The sequence below is a fragment of the Anomaloglossus baeobatrachus genome, chromosome 11, assembly GCF_048569485.1.
Source record: "Anomaloglossus baeobatrachus isolate aAnoBae1 chromosome 11, aAnoBae1.hap1, whole genome shotgun sequence".
Lineage (NCBI taxonomy): Eukaryota > Metazoa > Chordata > Amphibia > Anura > Aromobatidae > Anomaloglossus > Anomaloglossus baeobatrachus.
In genome coordinates, this window is record NC_134363.1 from 193000993 (window position 1) to 193020811 (window position 19819).

Sequence of the window (19819 nt, forward strand, 5' to 3'; positions counted from 1 at the left end):
AAAACAGCAACAAATTCCAAAAGTTAAAAAAGGCAAAATATGAATCCATGTCCTTAGTTCTTAATTTACTCGGAATATACTCCAGAGCTGCACTCACTATTCTGCTGGTGGCAGGTACTCATAAGGCAGCGGTGATACCCGAGTGCGGCCATTACTTTGGATCCGTTTTCTTCCTCTTCTGAGCTCCATTTATGAGTCTTGTTTCCTTTGGCCGCTGTTCGGACGCGGCGTCACTCTCCCCCGTGGACCCTCTGCCGCCGTCCGCAGTGCGCTGTTGATACAGCAGTGATTATAATTGCAGGTTAGTTAATCCACTTGATGGCAGAGCAGCCGCTGCAGTCGCCGCTCACACGACGGCTGATTACGGGGCTTTTTATGTGATTGCAGGTCGCTGTAAAGTGGATGAAATGACAGGATGGAAAAAAAAGCGGAAGAACGACCCGGTAATGAGCGGAGCCTGGACCGCACGGAGGAACGGCTGCAAGTGCTGGCACGAGGGGCACGGACCCCACAGAGGACAGCTGCCACCAGATTAAAATAACACAGTAACCATGGCAACAGAGCAGCTAGGAAATCTGCAGACCCTCCAAACTGCACGATATAGGGGCAGACCCTGTATACCTGACACGTGGTCCTTAGGATGAGACCCCCGCTAATCAGCAGAGTCAGGGGGCCGCTCCTTAGGATGAGATCCCCACTAATCAGCAAAGTCAGGGGGCCGCTCCTTAGCATGAGATCCCCACTAATCAGCAAAGTCAGGGGGCCGCTCCTTAGCATGAGACCCCCAAGAATCCCACTAATCAGCAGAGTCAGGGGGCCGCTCCTTAGGATGAGATCCCCACTAATCAGCAGAGTCAGGGGGCCGCTCCTTAGGATGAGATCCCCACTAATCAGCAAAGTCAGGGGGCCGCTCCTTAGCATGAGACCCCCAAGAATCCCACTAATCAGCAGAGTCAGGGGGCCGCTCCTTAGCATGAGACCCCCAAGAATCCCACTAATCAGCAGAGTCAGGGGGCGGCTCCTTAGGATAAGACACCGAGCACCCCACTAATCAGCAGAGTCAGGGGGCCGCTCCTTAGGATGAGATCCCCACTAATCAGCAGAGTCAGGGGGCCGCTCCTTAGCATGAGACCCCCAAGAATCCCACTAATCAGCAGAGTCAGGGGGCCGCTCCTTAGGATGAGACACCGAGCACCCCGCTAATCAGCAGAGTCAGGGGGCCGCTCCTTAGGATGAGACACCGAGCACCCCACTAATCAGCAGAGTCAGGGGGCGGCTCCTTAGGATGAGACCCCCGAGGACCCCACTAATCAGCAGAGTCAGGGGGCGGCTCCTTAGGATGAGACCCCCGAGGACCCCGCTAATCAGCAGAGTCAGGGGGCGGCTCCTTTGATCTCCAGACTTGGAGGAAAGGTTTTTGTCGGCTCCCCAAACCGGACGAGTCTCCTGTGTGCACAGAGCCACATGTGGATCCAGCCGTGGCAGGCAGGAAAGCGGAGGAAAGGCTCCAGGAAAATGGAAGTAAACATCGCTCGCCTTTATTCTATTGCAAATATAACACTGGAATATAACTGTGGGGGGAGGAGCCGGAGACGCGGTATTTACACCCCTGACTGGAATATAAATGTGGGGGGAGGAGCCGGAGACGCGGTATTTACACCCCTGACTGGAATATATATGTGGGGGAGGGGAGCCGGAGACGCGGTATTTACACCCCTGACTGGAATATAAATGTGGGGGGAGGAGCCGGAGATGCGGTATTTACACCCCTGACTGGAATATAAATGTGGGGGAGGGGAGCCGGAGACGCGGTATTTACACCCCTGACTGGAATATAAATGTGGGGGGAGGAGCCGGAGACACGGTATTTACACCCCTGACTGGAATATAAATGTGGGGGGAGGAGCCGGAGACGCGGTATTTACACGCCTGACTGGAATATAAATGTGGGGGGAGGAGCCGGAGACACGGTATTTACACCCCTGACTGGAATATAAATGTGGGGGGAGGAGCCGGAGACGCGGTATTTACACCCCTGACTGGAATATAAATGTGGGGGGAGGAGCCGGAGACACGGTATTTACACCCCTGACTGGAATATAAATGTGGGGGGAGGAGCCGGAGACACGGTATTTACACCCCTGACTGGAATATAAATGTGGGGGGAGGAGCCGGAGACGCGGTATTTACACCCCTGACTGGAATATAAATGTGGGGGGAGGAGCCGGAGACACGGTATTTACACCCCTGACTGGAATATAAATGTGGGGGGAGGAGCCGGAGACGCGGTATTTACACGCCTGACTGGAATATAAATGTGGGGGGAGGAGCCGGAGACACGGTATTTACACCCCTGACTGGAATATAAATGTGGGGGGAGGAGCCGGAGACGCGGTATTTACACGCCTGACTGGAATATAAATCTGGGGGGAGGGGAGCCGGAGACGAGGTATTTACACCCCTGACTGGAATATATATGTGGGGGAGGGGAGCCGGAGATGCGGTAGCTACGCCCTTGACTGGAATATAAATGTGGGGGAGGAGCCGGAGACGCGGTACGCCCCTGACTGGAATATATATGTGGGGGAGGGGAGCCAGAGACGCGGTAGTTACGTCCCCGACTGGAATATAAATGTGGGGGGAGGGGAGCCGGAGACGCGGTAGTTACGCCCCTGACTGGAATATAAATGTGGGGGGAGGAGCCGGAGACACGGTATTTACACCCCTGACTGGAATATAAATGTGGGGGGAGGAGCCGGAGACGCGGTATTTACACCCCTGACTGGAATATAAATGTGGGGGGAGGAGCCGGAGACACGGTATTTACACCCCTGACTGGAATATAAATGTGGGGGGAGGAGCCGGAGACGCGGTATTTACACGCCTGACTGGAATATAAATCTGGGGGGAGGGGAGCCGGAGACGAGGTATTTACACCCCTGACTGGAATATATATGTGGGGGAGGGAGCCGGAGATGCGGTAGCTACGCCCTTGACTGGAATATAAATGTGGGGGAGGAGCCGGAGACGCGGTACGCCCCTGACTGGAATATATATGTGGGGGAGGGGAGCCAGAGACGCGGTAGTTACGTCCCCGACTGGAATATAAATGTGGGGGGAGGGGAGCCGGAGACGCGGTAGTTACGCCCCTGACTGGAATATATATGTGGGGGAGGGGAGCCGGAGACGCGGTAGTTACGCCCCTGACTGGAATATATATGTGGGGGAGGGGAGCCGGAGACGCGGTAGTTACGCCCCTGACTGGAATATATATGTGGGGGAGGGGAGCCGGAGACGCAGTAGTTACGCCCCTGACTGGAATATATATGTGGGGGAGGGGAGCCGGAGACGCGGTAGTTACGCCCCTGACTGGAATATATATGTGGGGGAGGGGAGCCGGAGACGCGGTAGTTACGCCCCTGACTGGAATATATATGTGGGGGGAGGGGAGCCGGAGACGCGGTAGTTACGCCCCTGACTGGAATATATATGTGGGGGAGGGGAGCCGGAGACGCGGTAGTTACGCCCCTGACTGGAATATATATGTGGGGGAGGGGAGCCGGAGATGCGGTAGTTACGCCCCTGACTGGAATATATATGTGGGGGAGGGGAGCCGGAGACGCGGTAGTTACGCCCCTGACTGGAATATATATGTGGGGGAGGGGAGCCGGAGACGCGGTAGTTACGCCCCTGACTGGAATATATATGTGGGGGAGGGGAGCCGGAGACGCGGTAGTTACGCCCCTGACTGGAATATATATGTGGGGGAGGGGAGCCGGAGACGCAGTAGTTACGCCCCTGACTGGAATATAAATGTGGGGGGAGGAGCCGAAGACACGGTATTTACGCCCCTGACTGGAATATATATGTGGGGGAGGGGAGCCGGAGACGCGGTAGTTACGCCCCTGACTGGAATATATATGTGGGGAGGGGAGCCGGAGACGCGGTAGTTACGCCCCTGACTGGAATATATATGTGGGGGAGGGGAGCCGGAGACGCGGTAGTTACGCCCCTGACTGGGAATATATATGTGGGGGAGGGGAGCCGGAGACGCGGTAGTTACGCCCCTGACTGGAATATATATGTGGGGGAGGGGAGCCGGAGACGCGGTAGTTACGCCCCTGACTGGAATATATATGTGGGGGAGGGGAGCCGGAGACGCGGTAGTTACGCCCCTGACTGGAATATATATGTGGGGGAGGGGAGCCGGAGACGCAGTAGTTACGCCCCTGACTGGAATATAAATGTGGGGGGAGGAGCCGAAGACACGGTATTTACGCCGCTGCGTTTTTTCAAAGCCTTTTCTTCACTTTCTTATTTCTACACTCCGGCCTGAAGCACTGACACATTGTAGCAAACAGGCCAGCAAAGCCACAGGGGGTGACCGATGCAAATGTAGCAAACACTCAGCTGTGAGATGTATCAGGCCCGTGCACATGCTCAGCTTCTGCGGCGAAGCCAGGGCCGCCATCTCCCCAGCCCTGGGCTCCTGGTATGCACGGTGTGTGCCACAGAATGGACCCGCGGAGAATATGGTGGGACTGTATCATAATCAGAGCGGGGAGATCTGCTGATCCTAAATATTCATCCCCCGGGGATCACACCAGGAATGACCCCGCAGCCAGATCCCCGCACCTGCCGGTGACAGGCCACAACCCGTCCGCACTGCTCAGCGCCTCTCATGTCATGTGAATGTGCCACCGAGGCTGAAGAAAGAGGACGCACAAAGAGGGGGGACAAGAGGGGGGAGACAGGGGGACATGGGAGGGACATGGGGAGCAAGAGGGGGGAGACAGGGGGGACAAGAGGGGGGGGAACATGAGGGGGGAGGAGACGAGGTGACATGGTTGGGAGATGGGGGGGGGGGGGGGGTGGAAATCATCAGCGGATTAAAGGCAGGACCCCACTCAGACATACGGAGGCGACATTCGGGACCCCGCTCACACATACTGAAGCAACAGGTCTGTACTCAGATGTGAGACGCGGTGCCACCGAAACGTCAGAGTCCGCCTGCAACACAAGAATCCAGACATCAGAAGGAGAGGACTATATACATATACAATGAGTGCAGCTCTGGAGTATAATACAGGACCAATAATGTAATGTATGTACACAGTGACTGCACCAGCAGAATAGTGGGTGCAGCTCTGGAGTATAATACAGGAGGTAACTCAGGATCAGTAATGTATGTACACAGTGACTACACAAGCAGAATAGTGAGTGCAGCTCTGGAGTATAATACAGGAGGTAACTCATGATCAGTAATATATGTACACAGAGACTGCACCAGCAGAATAGTGAGTGCAGCTCTGGAGTATAATACAGGAGGTAACTCAGGATCAGTAATGTAATGTATGTACACAGTGACTGCACCAGCAGAATAGTGAGTGCAGCTCTGGAGTATAATACAGGGGGTAACTCAGGATCAGTGACTGCACCAGCAGAATAGTGAGTGCAGCTCTGGAGTATAATACAGGATATACCTTGCCCTTACACTATAGTGAAGCATTGCTGCGGTGCAGGACGTGCTCGGTGTTTCCCAGCAGATGTGTGATCAGTCTCATTGTTCCTCTGTGAATCCTCGCACAGCGCAGATCTATGAGTGGCGGTTTGCTGGATTCGGGACGCTGCGCTCGTGATGGCGACTACACAGATTTCATTTATTTATTTTAAAATCTTCTGGAAAAGGAAATTAGAGGGAAAAAAAAAAAAGTTTCCAGTAACATCACACTCTGAAAAAAGGCACCAGTAGAAATGGTACGTCATCTCCACAGCGTCGCTCAGTGAATGGTTACTGTACGTCATCTCCGGAGCGTCACTCTATGAACGGTCCTCACTCGTTGTCTCCAGAGCGTCGCTCAGTGAACAGTCCTCGCTCGTTGTCTCCAGAGCGTCGCTTAGTGAATGGTTACTGTACATCATCTCCAGAGCGTCGCTCAGTGAACGGTCCTCACTCGTTGTCTCAGGAGCATCACTCAGTGAACAGTCCTCACTCGTTGTAGTGAACGGTCCTCACTCGTTGTCTCGGAGCGTCGCTCAGTGAACAGTCCTCACTCGATGTCTCAGGAGCATCACTCAGTGAACAGTCCTCACTCGTAGTGAACGGTCCTCACTCGTGGTCTCCGGAGCATCACTCAGTGAACAGTCCTCACTCGATGTCTCAGGAGCATCACTCAGTGAACAGTCCTCACTCGATGTCTCAGGAGCGTCACTCAGTGAACGGTCCTCGCTCGTTGTCTCCGGAGCATCACTCATTGAACGGTCCTCGCTCATCCTGCTCGGTCACATTATTATGGTAAGACGACCTCAGTGCGATCACAGCTCTTCATGTGGCGGCATAGTCAGGCCGGGCTCTCATGGCGGAGTCAGAGCGTCCGGTGCATGCTGTATGGCGGCCACCGCAGCACCAAAAGAAAATGGGACCAAGAAACACAAGAATGGTTTGGGGAATAACAGGAGGATTTGTATTCCTGGCGATACTGAGATTCGGCTTCTGTGCCGCTGTGATGGATGCGCGGAGTAACATGACACACGTGGAGCGCAGCGTTACACCACATGCAATGATAATGTGATGTGAAGTCAGAGCAGGACACGGAGATGAGAGAATGGCTGGGAGCAGAAGATGTGGAGGGAGCGGAGGAGAGTCGGGGACACAGGCAGAATATGTGGAGGGAGCGGTGGAGAGTAGAGCCGGGGACAAAGGCAGAAGATGTGGAGGGAGAGGTAGAGAGTAGAGCCGGGGACAAAGGCAGAAGATGTGGAGGGAGAGGTAGAGAGTAGAGCCGGGGACAAAGGCAGAAGATGTGGAGGGAGAGGTAGAGAGTAGAGCCGGGGACACAGGCAGAAGATGTGGAGGGAGCGGAGGAGAGTAGAGCCGGGGACACAGGCAGAAGATGTGGAGGGAGAGGTAGAGAGTAGAGCCGGGGACAAAGGCAGAAGATGTGGAGGGAGAGGTAGAGAGTAGAGCCGGGGACACAGGCAGAAGATGTGGAGGGAGCGGAGGAGAGTCGGGGACACAGGCAGAATATGTGGAGGGAGCGGTAGAGAGGAGAGTCGGGGACACAGGCAGAAGATGTGGAGGGAGCGGTGGAGAGTAGAGCCGGGGACACAGGCAGAAGATGTGGAGGGAGCGGTGGAGAGGAGAGCCGGGGACACAGGCAGAAGATGTGGAGGGAGCGGAGGAGAGGAGAGCCAGGGACACAGGCAGAAGATGTGGAGGGAGAGGTAGAGAGGAGAGCCGGGGACACAGGCAGAAGATGTGGAGGGAGCGGAGGAGAGGAGAGCCGGGGACACAGGCAGAAGATGTGGAGGGAGCGGAGGAGAGGAGAGCCGGGGACACAGGCAGAAGATGTGGAGGGAGCGGAGGAGAGGAGAGCCGGGGACACAGGCAGAAGATGTGGAGGGAGAGGTAGAGAGGAGAGCCGGGGACACAGGCAGAAGATGTGGAGGGAGCGGAGGAGAGGAAGGTCGGGGACACAGGCAGAAGATGTGGAGGGAGCGGAGGAGAGGAGAGCCGGGGACACAGGCAGAAGATGTGGAGGGAGCGGAGGAGAGCCGGGGACACAGGCAGAAGATGTGGAGGGAGCGGTGGAGAGGAGAGACGGGGACACAAGCAGAAGATGTGGAGGGAGCGGAGGAGAGTAAAGCCGGGGACACAGGCAGAAGATGTGGAGGGAGCGGAGGAGAGTAAAGCCGGGGACACAGGCAGAAGATGTGGAGGGAGCGGAGGAGAGGAGAGCCGGGGACACAGGCAGAAGATGTGGAGGGAGCGGAGGAGAGGAAGGTCGGGGACACAGGCAGAAGATGTGGAGGGAGCGGAGGAGAGCCGGGGACACAGGCAGAAGATGTGGAGGGAGCGGTGGAGAGTAGAGCCGGGGACACAGGCAGAAGATGTGGAGGGAGCGGTGGAGAGTAGAGCCGGGGACACAGGCAGAAGATGTGGAGGGAGCGGTGGAGAGTAGAGCCGGGGACACAGGCAGAAGATGTGGAGGGAGCGGTGGAGAGTAGAGCCGGGGACACAGGCAGAAGATGTGGAGGGAGCGAAGGAGAGGAAGGTCGGGGACACAGGCAGAAGATGTGGAGGGAGTGGAGGAGAGCCGGGGACACAGGCAGAAGATGTGGAGGGAGCGGTGGAGAGTAGAGGCGGGGACACAGGCAGAAGATGTGGAGGGAGCGGTGGAGAGTAGAAGCGGGGACACAGGCAGAAGATGTGGAGGGAGCGGTGGAGAGGAAGGTCGGGGACACAGGCAGAAGATGTGGAGGGAGCGGTGGAGAAGAGAGCCGGGGACACAGGCAGAAGATGTGGAGGGAGCGGAGGAGAGGAAGGTCGGGGACACAGGCAGAAGATGTGGAGGGAGCGGAGGAGAGTCGGGGACGCAGGCAGAAGATATGGAGGGAGCGGTGGAGAGGAGAGCCGTGGACACAGGCAGAAGATGTGGAGGGAGCGATGGAGAGGAGAGCCAGGGACACAGGCAGAAGATGTGGAGGGAGCGGTGGAGAGGAGAGCCGGGGACACAGGCAGAAGATGTGGAGGGAGCGGTGGAGAGGAGAGCCGGGGACACAGGCAGAAGATGTGGAGGGAGCGGTGGAGAGGAGAGCCGGGGACACAGGCAGAAGATGTGGAGGGAGCGGTGGAGAGGAGGGTCGGGGACACAGGCAGAAGATGTGGAGGGAGCGGTGGAGAGGAGGGTCGGGGACACAGGCAGAAGATGTGGAAGGGAGCGGAGGAGAGCCGGGGACACAGGCAGAAGATGTGGAGGGAGCGGTGGAGAGGAGAGCAGGGGACACAGGCAGAAGATGTGGAGGGAGTGGTGGAGAGGAGAGCCGGGGACACAGGCAGAAGATGTGGAGGGAGCGGAGGAGAGCCGGGGACACAGGCAGAAGATGTGGAGGGAGCGGAGGAGAGGAGAGCCGGGGACACAGGCAGAAGATGTGGAGGGAGCGGTGGAGAGGAGAGCCGGGGACACAGGCAGAAGATGTGGAGGGAGCGGTGGAGAGGAGAGCCGGGGACACAGGCAGAAGATGTGGAGGGAGCGGAGGAGAGGAGAGCCGGGGACACAGGCAGAAGATGTGGATGGAGCGGAGGAGAGCCGGGGACACAGGCAGAAGATGTGGAGGGAGCGGAGGAGAGGAGAGCCGGGGACACAGGCAGAAGATGTGGATGGAGCGGAGGAGAGCCGGGGACACAGGCAGAAGATGTGGAGGGAGCGGAGGAGAGCCGGGGACACAGGCAGAAGATGTGGAGGGAGCGTGGAGAGCCGGGGACATAGGCAGAAGATGTGGAGGGAGCGATGGAGAGGAGAGTCGGGGACAAAGGCAGAAGATGTGGAGGGAGCGGTGGAGGGGAGAGCCGGGGACACAGGCAGAAGATGTGGAGGGAGAGGTAGAGAGGAGAGCCAGGGACACAGGCAGAAGATGTGGAGAGAGCGGAGGAGAGGAGAGCCGGGGACACAGGCAGAAGATGTGGAGGGAGCGGTGGAGAGCCGGGGACACAGGCAGAAGATGTGGAGGGAGAGGTAGAGAGGAGAGCCGGGGACACAGGCAGAAGATGTGGAGGGAGCGGAGGAGAGGAAGGTCGGGGACACAGGCAGAAGATGTGGAGGGAGCGGAGGAGAGCCGGGGACACAGGCAGAAGATGTGGAGGGAGCAGTGGAGAGGAGAGACGGGGACACAAGCAGAAGATGTGGAGGGAGCGGAGGAGAGTAAAGCCGGGGACACAGGCAGAAGATGTGGAGGGAGCGGAGGAGAGTAAAGCCGGGACACAGGCAGAAGATGTGGAGGGAGCGGAGGAGAGGAGAGCCGGGGACACAGGCAGAAGATGTGGAGGGAGCGGAGGAGAGGAAGGTCGGGGACACAGGCAGAAGATGTGGAGGGAGCGGAGGAGAGCCGGGGACACAGGCAGAAGATGTGGAGGGAGCGGTGTAGAGTAGAGCCGGGGACACAGGCAGAAGATGTGGAGGGAGCGGTGGAGAGTAGAGCCGGGGACACAGGCAGAAGATGTGGAGGGAGCGGTGGAGAGTAGAGCCGGGGACACAGGCAGAAGATGTGGAGGGAGCGGTGGAGAGTAGAGCCGGGGACACAGGCAGAAGATGTGGAGGGAGCGAAGGAGAGGAAGGTCGGGGACACAGGCAGAAGATGTGGAGGGAGTGGAGGAGAGCCGGGGACACAGGCAGAAGATGTGGAGGGAGCGGTGGAGAGTAGAGGCGGGGACACAGGCAGAAGATGTGGAGGGAGCGGTGGAGAGTAGAAGCGGGGACACAGGCAGAAGATGTGGAGGGAGCGGTGGAGAGGAAGGTCGGGGACACAGGCAGAAGATGTGGAGGGAGCGGTGGAGAAGAGAGCCGGGGACACAGGCAGAAGATGTGGAGGGAGCGGAGGAGAGGAAGGTCGGGGACACAGGCAGAAGATGTGGAGGGAGCGGAGGAGAGTCGGGGACGCAGGCAGAAGATATGGAGGGAGCGGTGGAGAGGAGAGCCGTGGACACAGGCAGAAGATGTGGAGGGAGCGATGGAGAGGAGAGCCAGGGACACAGGCAGAAGATGTGGAGGGAGCGGTGGAGAGGAGAGCCGGGGACACAGGCAGAAGATGTGGAGGGAGCGGTGGAGAAGAGAGCCGGGGACACAGGCAGAAGATGTGGAGGGAGCGGTGGAGAGGAGAGCCGGGGACACAGGCAGAAGATGTGGAGGGAGCGGTGGAGAGGAGAGCAGGGGACACAGGCAGAAGATGTGGAGGGAGTGGTGGAGAGGAGAGCCGGGGACACAGGCAGAAGATGTGGAGGGAGCGGTGGAGAGGAGAGCCGGGGACACAGGCAGAAGATGTGGAGGGAGCGGAGGAGAGGAGAGCCGGGGACACAGGCAGAAGATGTGGAGGGAGCGGAGGAGAGGAAGGTCGGGGACACAGGCAGAAGATGTGGAGGGAGCGGTGGAGAGGAGAGCCGGGGACACAGGCAGAAGATGTGGAGGGAGCGGAGGAGAGGAGAGCCGGGGACACAGGCAGAAGATGTGGAGGGAGCGGAGGAGAGCCGGGGACACAGGCAGAAGATGTGGAGGGAGCGGAGGAGAGCCGGGGACACAGGCAGAAGATGTGGAGGGAGCGGTGGAGAGCCGGGGACACAGGCAGAAGATGTGGAGGGAGCGGAGGAGAGGAGAGCCGGGGACACAGGCAGAAGATGTGGAGGGAGCGGAGGAGAGCCGGGGACACAGGCAGAAGATGTGGAGGGAGCGGAGGAGAGCCGGGGACACAGGCAGAAGATGTGGAGGGAGCGGTGGAGAGCCGGGGACACAGGCAGAAGATGTGGAGGGAGCGGAGGAGAGGAGAGCCGGGGACAACAGGCAGAAGATGTGGAGGGAGCGGAGGAGAGTCGGGGACACAGCAGAAGATGTGGAGGGAGCGGAGGAGAGGAAGGTCGGGGACACAGGCAGAAGATGTGGAGGGAGCGGTGGAGAGCCGGGGACACAGGCAGAAGATGTGGAGGGAACGGAGGAGAGCCGGGGACACAGGCAGAAGATGTGGAGGGAGCGGTGGAGAGCCGGGGACATAGGCAGAAGATGTGGAGGGAGCGATGGAGAGGAGAGTCGGGGACAAAGGCAGAAGATGTGGAGGGAGCGGTGGAGGGGAGAGCCGGGGACACAGGCAGAAGATGTGGAGGGAGAGGTAGAGAGGAGAGCCAGGGACACAGGCAGAAGATGTGGAGAGAGCGGAGGAGAGGAGAGCCGGGGACACAGGCAGAAGATGTGGAGGGAGCGGTGGAGAAGAAGGTCGGGGACACAGGCAGAAGATGTGGAGGGAGCGGTGGAGAAGAAGGTCGGGACACAGGCAGAAGATGTGGAGGGAGCGGAGGAGAGTCGGGGACACAGGCAGAAGATGTGGAGGGAGCGGAGGAGAGGAGAGCCAGGGACACAGGCAGAAGATGTGGAGGGAGCGGAGGAGAGGAAGGTCGGGGACACAGGCAGAAGATGTGGAGGGAGCGGTGGAGAAGAGAGCCGGGGACACAGGCAGAAGATGTGGAGGGAGCGGAGGAGAGGAAGGTCGGGGACACAGGCAGAAGATGTGGAGGGAGCAGAGGAGAGTCGGGGACGCAGGCAGAAGATATGGAGGGAGCGGTGGAGAGGAGAGCCGGGACACAGGCAGAAGATGTGGAGGGAGCGGTGGAGAGGAGAGCCGGGGACACAGGCAGAAGATGTGGAGGGAGCGGTGGAGAGGAGAGTCGGGGACACAGGCAGAAGATGTGGAGGGAGCGGTGGAGAGGAGAGCCGGGGACACAGGCAGAAGATGTGGAGGGAGCGGTGGAGAGGAGAGTCGGGGACACAGGCAGAAGATGTGGAGGGAGCGGTGGAGAGGAGAGCCGGGGACACAGGCAGAAGATGTGGAGGGAGCGGTGGAGAGGAGAGCCGGGGACACAGGCAGAAGATGTGGAGGGAGCGGTGGAGAGGAGAGCCGGGGACACAGGCAGAAGATGTGGAGGGAGCAGTGGAGAGGAGGGTCGGGGACACAGGCAGAAGATGTGGAGGGAGCGGAGGAGAGCCGGGGACACAGGCAGAAGATGTGGAGGGAGCGGAGGAGAGCCGGGGACACAGGCAGAAGATGTGGATGGAGCGGAGGAGAGGAGAGCCGGGGACACAGGCAGAAGATGTGGAGGGAGCGGAGGAGAGGAGAGCCGGGGACACAGGCAGAAGATGTGGATGGAGCGGAGGAGAGCCGGGGACACAGGCAGAAGATGTGGAGGCAGCGGAGGAGAGCCGGGGACACAGGCAGAAGATGTGGAGGGAGCGGTGGAGAGCCGGGGACACAGGCAGAAGATGTGGAGGGAGCGGTGGAGAGGAGAGTCGGGGACAAAGGCAGAAGATGTGGAGGGAGCGGTGGAGAGGAGAGCCGGGGACACAGGCAGAAGATGAGGAGGGAGAGGTAGAGAGGAGAGCCGGGGACACAGGCAGAAGATGTGGAGGGAGAGGTGGAGAGGAAGGTCGGGGACACATGCAGAAGATGTGGAGGGAGCGGAGGAGAGCCCGGGGACACAGGCAGTAGATGTGGAGGGAGCGGTGGAGAGCCGGGGACACAGGCAGAAGATGTGGAGGGAGCGGAGGAGAGGAGAGCCAGGGACACAGGCAGAAGATGTGGAGGGAGCAGTGGAGAGGAGAGTCGGGGACAAAGGCAGAAGATGTGGAGGGAGCGGTGGAGAGGAGAGCCGGGGACACAGGCAGAAGATGTGGAGGGAGCGGAGGAGAGTCGGGGACACAGGCAGAAGATGTGGAGGGAGCGGAGGAGAGTCGGTCGGGGGACACAGGCAGAAGATGTGGAGGGAGCGGAGGAGAGGAGAGCCAGGGACACAGGCAGAAGATGTGGAGGGAGCGGAGGAGAGGAGAGCCAGGGACACAGGCAGAAGATGTGGAGGGAGCGGAGGAGAGGAAGGTCGGGGACACAGGTAGAAGATGTGGAGGGAGCGGTGGAGAGCCGGGGACACAGGCAGAAGATGTGGAGGGAGCGGAGGAGAGGAGAGCCGGGGACACAGGCAGAAGATGTGCAGGGAGCGGTGGAGAAGAGAGCCGGGGACACAGGCAGAAGATGTGGAGGGAGCGGAGGAGAGGAGAGCCGGGGACACAGGCAGATGATGTGGAGGGAGCGGAGGAGAGGAGAGCCGGGGACACAGGCAGAAGATGTGGAGGGGGCGGAGGAGAGGAGAGCCGGGGACACAGGCAGAAGATGTGGAGGGAGCGGAGGAGAGGAGAGCCGGGGACACAGGCAGAAGATGTGGAGGGAGCGGTGGAGAAGAGAGCCGGGGACACAGGCAGAAGATGTGGAGGGAGCGGAGGAGAGGAGAGCCGGGGTAAACGGCGTGGACGCAGCGGAGACAGGAGACGCAGCAGAGAGAATTGTACGTGTGAGGACAGATGAAACCCTCCATACTTTGGTTATAGGATATCTTTACCTTCTGACCTCGTTGATGCTGTGAAAGCGCCTCCTGAAGGGGAGAGGAGACCCCTGCACTTCAGCCGTGACCCTGCATATAACAGACAGCCGACAGCCATTTCAGGGTTCTCGCCCCTCGTCCAAAATGATCAGAACCGATCTATGCAGCACGTACCGCAACCCAATAACGGCAACCGCAGAAAAGCCTCAGTGATGGGCCACAGGAGATGGGCCACAGGAGAAGGGCCACAGGAGAAGGGCCTGCAAAGCTCTGCCGGACCCCTGGAAGGACCACTGGAAGCATGCACTTGGCATCTGCGATCATACAAGACAGCTGCGGGGGTATATATGTATATACCGTGTGCTATACACCATGTTTCCATACAGCAAGTGCCCACATGTACATGCCACGATGGAATATACCGCAAGTACCGCACTGTCTCATGGTGGACGACACTCCGGATCCTGGATCTCATACAACAAAAAAAAAAGGGTTTTATGAAAAAGGTCAGATCCGTTTCTGTCTTTTATACATAGAAAAAAATAAAAAAGCTTCCCGTGAGCGCTGTCCTAGAAACTCCGGTACCGGCGTGTGGCTGCGGATCAGGGGCGGACGGGTAAAAATATCCAATTAATTAAGCCGGTTCCTGTGGGAGACGCTGAATGAGCGCAGGAAAAGCTTCCGGCACATTCTCATCCATTGATGAACACTCAACATGAAAGACAGGATCCAGCAGTCAGGTCACCGACCCCTGGACTTCACCTATGACCTTGAGCCGAGCCTCTGGGGACTGTATAGAAGATCCCAGAGGCCGATCCAAACAGATCCCAAAAAACAGAACATCTGACAAGATGGGAGAAATACAAAAAGCCGATATGAGGCATCTGCGGGACGTGGACACGAATGAACACGGACCCCCCACATATTCACTATAGTGACAGCGAGGAGCCGTCTATAAGGGGCACAGACATTCTCCAACACCAGCGGGTGATCAGGACGCTGCCGGGCTCCGGAACCGATCACCGGAGCATTGTGCAGCGGATCACTGTGCGGAGCGCGGAGCTCACCACTGCGATATATAGCTATCTCATATATGAAGGCAGAGCAGACACAGAGCGGCATCTGAACACCATTCACTGCCATGTGTGCTCGATGGATGGGAGGCAGCTACATCTGGTGAGTAAGGTGGGTGGGCACCGGCTGGAAGCCCGGCTCTGCCAGTTTTGCCGTGGTCGCTTGTGCAGTGTGAGTGGAGGCATTGTCTTGAAGAAACAAGATTCCTTTGGACAGCTTGCCGCGCCTTTTGGCCTTCAGAGCTGCCTTCAATTGGTCCAAAAGATCAATGTAATACCTTGCATTGATGGTGGAACCCTTTTGAAGGTAGTCCACTAGCAGCACGCCCTCCTTATCCCCGAACACAGACGCCATCACCTAAAGGCCGCTTTACACGCTGCAATATTGTGACCAATATCACTAGCGTGCGTACCCGCCCCCATCGGTTGTGCGACACGGGCAAATTGCTGCCCGTGGCACACAACATCGAGCGGACTCGTCACACTACTTTAATGCCTAGTGACGTCGCTGTGACCGGCAAACCGCCTCCTTTCTAAGGGGGCAGTTCGTTCAGCGTCACAGCAGCGTCACTGAACCGCCGCCCAATAGAAGCAGAGGGGCGGAGATGAGCGGAACGTAACATCCAAACATGTAAATGAGGCTGGTGGGATCCGGCAGAGGAGCGACAATAGCTGGTTATCCGCCCAGAGCCCTCCACAAAGTGCGGAGAATCATCCTCAATACAGACACTGTGGCCGGAGACCACTCCTCAGTGCTGGGATGTCAGAGAGAAGGGCCGGCGGCAATTCGCACGCTGGGACGCAACACTCCGCACGCTGGGACGCACACTGGGACGCAACGCTCCACACGCTGGGACACAACGCTACGCACGCTGGGATCGCAACGCTATGCATGCTAGGATCGCAACGCTACACACGATGGGATCGCAACGCTAAACACGCTGGGATCGCAACGCTACGCACCACTACGCACGCTGGGACTCCTCATAGACAAGTGACAGCCGTAGCCCATTATACGTGTCGATCTCCCTGTAGTCACGGGTTGGTACAATGCAGCGTGTGGCTGAGCTCTGTAGTCACGGGTTGGCACAATGCAGCGTGTGGCTGAGCTCTGTAGTCACGGGTGTGCACAATGCAGCGTGTGGCTGAGCTCTGTAGTCACGGGTGTGCACAATGCAGCGTGTGGCTGAGCTCTGTAGTCACGGGTGTGCACAATGCAGCGTGGCGGCTGAGCTCTGTAGTCACGGGTTGGCACAATGCAGCGTGTGGCTGGGCTCTGTAGTCACGGGTGTGCACAATGCAGCGTGTGGCTGGGCTCTGTAGTCACGGGTTGGCACAATGCAGCGTGTGGCTGAGCTCTGTAGTCACGGGTTGGCACAATGCAGCGTGTGGCTGGGCTCTGTAGTCACGGGTGTGCACAATGCAGCGTGTGGCTGAGCTCTGTAGTCACGGGTTGGCACAATGCAGCGTGTGGCTGAGCTCTGTAGTCACGGGTTGGCACAATGCAGCGTGTGGCTGGGCTCTGTAGTCACGGGTGTGCACAATGTAGCATGTGGCTGGGCTCTGTAGAGACGGGTTGGCACAATGCAGCGTGTGGCTGGGCTCTGTAGTCACGGGTTGGCACAATGCAGCGTGCGGCTGAGCTCTGTAGTCACGGGTTGGCACAATGCAGCGTGTGGCTGGGCTCTGTAGTCACGGGTTGGCACAATGCAGCGTGTGGCTGGGCTCTGTAGTCACGGGTTGGCACAATGCAGCGTGTGGCTGGGCTCTGTAGAGACGGGTGTGCACAATGCAGCGTGTGGCTGGGCTCTGTAGTCACGGGTTGGCACAATGCAGCGTGTGGCTGAGCTCTGTAGAGACGGGTGTGCACAATGCAGCGTGTGGCTGGGCTCTGTAGTCACGGGTGTGCACAATGCAGCGTGTGGCTGGGCTCTGTAGTCACGGGTTGGCACAATGCAGCGTGTGGCTGGGCTCTGTAGTCACGGGTGTGCACAATGCAGCGTGTGGCTGGGCTCTGTAGTCACGGGTTGGCACAATGCAGCGTGTGGCTGGGCTCTGTAGTCACGGGTTGGCACAATGCAGCGTGTGGCTGGGCTCTGTAGTCACGGGTTGGCACAATGCAGCGTGTGGCTGGGCTCTGTAGTCACGGGTTGGCACAATGCAGCGTGTGGCTGGGCTCTGTAGTCACGGGTTGGCACAATGCAGCGTGTGGCTGGGCTCTGTAGTCACGGGTGTGCACAATGCAGCGTGTGGCTGAGCTCTGTAGTCACGGGTTGGCACAATGCAGCGTGTGGCTGGGCTCTGTAGTCACGGGTTGGCACAATGCAGCGTGTGGCTGGGCTCTGTAGTCACGGGTGTGCACAATGCAGCGTGTGGCTGAGCTCTGTAGTCACGGGTTGGCACAATGCAGCGTGTGGCTGGGCTCTGTAGTCACGGGTTGGCACAATGCAGCGTGTGGCTGGGCTCTGTAGTCACGGGTTGGCACAATGCAGCGTGTGGCTGGGCTCTGTAGTCACGGGTTGGCACAATGCAGCGTGTGGCTGGGCTCTGTAGTCACGGGTTGGCACAATGCAGCGTGTGGCTGGGCTCTGTAGTCACGGGTTGGCACAATGCAGCGTGTGGCTGAGCTCTGTAGTCACGGGTTGGCACAATGCAGCGTGTGGCTGAGCTCTGTAGTCACGGGTTGGCACAATGCAGCGTGTGGCTGGGCTCTGTAGTCACGGGTTGGCACAATGCAGCGTGTGGCTGAGCTCTGTAGTCACGGGTTGGCACAATGCAGCGTGTGGCTGAGCTCTGTAGTCACGGGTTGGCACAATGCAGCGTGTGGCTGGGCTCTGTAGTCACGGGTTGGCACAATGCAGCGTGTGGCTGAGCTCTGTAGTCACGGGTTGGCACAATGCAGCGTGTGGCTGAGCTCTGTAGTCACGGGTTGGCACAATGCAGCGTGTGGCTGAGCTCTGTAGTCACGGGTTGGCACAATGCAGCGTGTGGCTGGGCTCTGTAGTCACGGGTTGGCACAATGCAGCGTGTGGCTGGGCTCTGTAGTCACGGGTTGGCACAATGCAGCGTGTGGCTGGGCTCTGTAGTCACGGGTTGGCACAATGCAGCGTGTGGCTGAGCTCTGTAGTCACGGGTTGGCACAATGCAGCGTGTGGCTGGGCTCTGTAGTCACGGGTGTGCACAATGCAGCGTGTGGCTGAGCTCTGTAGTCACGGGTTGGCACAATGCAGCGTGTGGCTGAGCTCTGTAGTCACGGGTTGGCACAATGCAGCGTGTGGCTGAGCTCTGTAGTCACGGGTTGGCACAATGCAGCGTGTGGCTGGGCTCTGTAGTCACGGGTGTGCACAATGTAGCATGTGGCTGGGCTCTGTAGAGACGGGTTGGCACAATGCAGCGTGTGGCTGGGCTCTGTAGTCACGGGTGTGCACAATGCAGCGTGCGGCTGAGCTCTGTAGTCACGGGTTGGCACAATGCAGCGTGTGGCTGGGCTCTGTAGTCACGGGTTGGCACAATGCAGCGTGTGGCTGGGCTCTGTAGTCACGGGTTGGCACAATGCAGCGTGTGGCTGAGCTCTGTAGTCACGGGTTGGCACAATGCAGCGTGTGGCTGGGCTCTGTAGTCACGGGTGTGCACAATGCAGCGTGTGGCTGAGCTCTGTAGTCACGGGTTGGCACAATGCAGCGTGTGGCTGAGCTCTGTAGTCACGGGTTGGCACAATGCAGCGTGTGGCTGAGCTCTGTAGTCACGGGTTGGCACAATGCAGCGTGTGGCTGGGCTCTGTAGTCACGGGTGTGCACAATGTAGCATGTGGCTGGGCTCTGTAGAGACGGGTTGGCACAATGCAGCGTGTGGCTGGGCTCTGTAGTCACGGGTGTGCACAATGCAGCGTGCGGCTGAGCTCTGTAGTCACGGGTTGGCACAATGCAGCGTGTGGCTGGGCTCTGTAGTCACGGGTTGGCACAATGCAGCGTGTGGCTGGGCTCTGTAGTCACGGGTTGGCACAATGCAGCGTGTGGCTGGGCTCTGTAGTCACGGGTTGGCACAATGCAGCGTGTGGCTGGGCTCTGTAGTCACGGGTTGGCACAATGCAGCGTGTGGCTGGGCTCTGTAGTCACGGGTTGGCACAATGCAGCGTGTGGCTGGGCTCTGTAGTCACGGGTTGGCACAATGCAGCGTGTGGCTGAGCTCTGTAGTCACGGGTTGGCACAATGCAGCGTGGCAGCTGGGCTTTGTAGTTCGCATGCCCGGGAGCCGGCCTCATATACTAATGGCTGCTGTAATGTAAGAGGCTCATTCATTATTCACAGCCATTCTCCATGCTGGGGGTCTGCACTCCCCCTCCGCGGGACAGACTGGAGCAACATGGCAAGTGAGAGCAATGTCCAGCCCCAGAGGGTGACGGCCCCTACACCGAGGCCCCCAGTGCGGACCACCTTCCACTTCAGCACGTCAGATGGCACCGTGCGCTGTACAGCGGCTAATCATCAACAGCACAAAGGATTATATAGACATGGATGGCAGCATAAGTACATCAGCCTCCTCAGGTCCCAGCGCCGTTTATATTGTGAAATCTGGAGACAAAGTCCATAAAGTGTAACCCAAATCTGACATCAACCTTCACTGATGAAGCCACAAGAGCCGAGCTTTGTGTACGGACTGGACCTTACCAAGAAGCACTACATGAGGCCACTACAGGTCAGTGGAAAGACCGGGCCCAGGCCGTGAGCGACACGTGAACTGCGGAGCAGCTGCCAGGAGGGAAAGCCGCCAAAATCAATGCGTGACACGGATCCAGAGAAATCAATATCACACATTAGCCCCAAATCCTAAACCACGAGCG

General features: G+C 58.5%; 1 protein-coding gene across 1 annotated transcript in view; it reads right to left on the bottom strand.

Moving 5' to 3' along the window:
• The window catches only part of ARHGAP32 (Rho GTPase activating protein 32), a 300910-nt gene that overhangs the window by 280427 nt on the left and 664 nt on the right, over positions 1 to 19819 (bottom strand). The gene's annotated exons all lie outside the window — the stretch shown is intronic.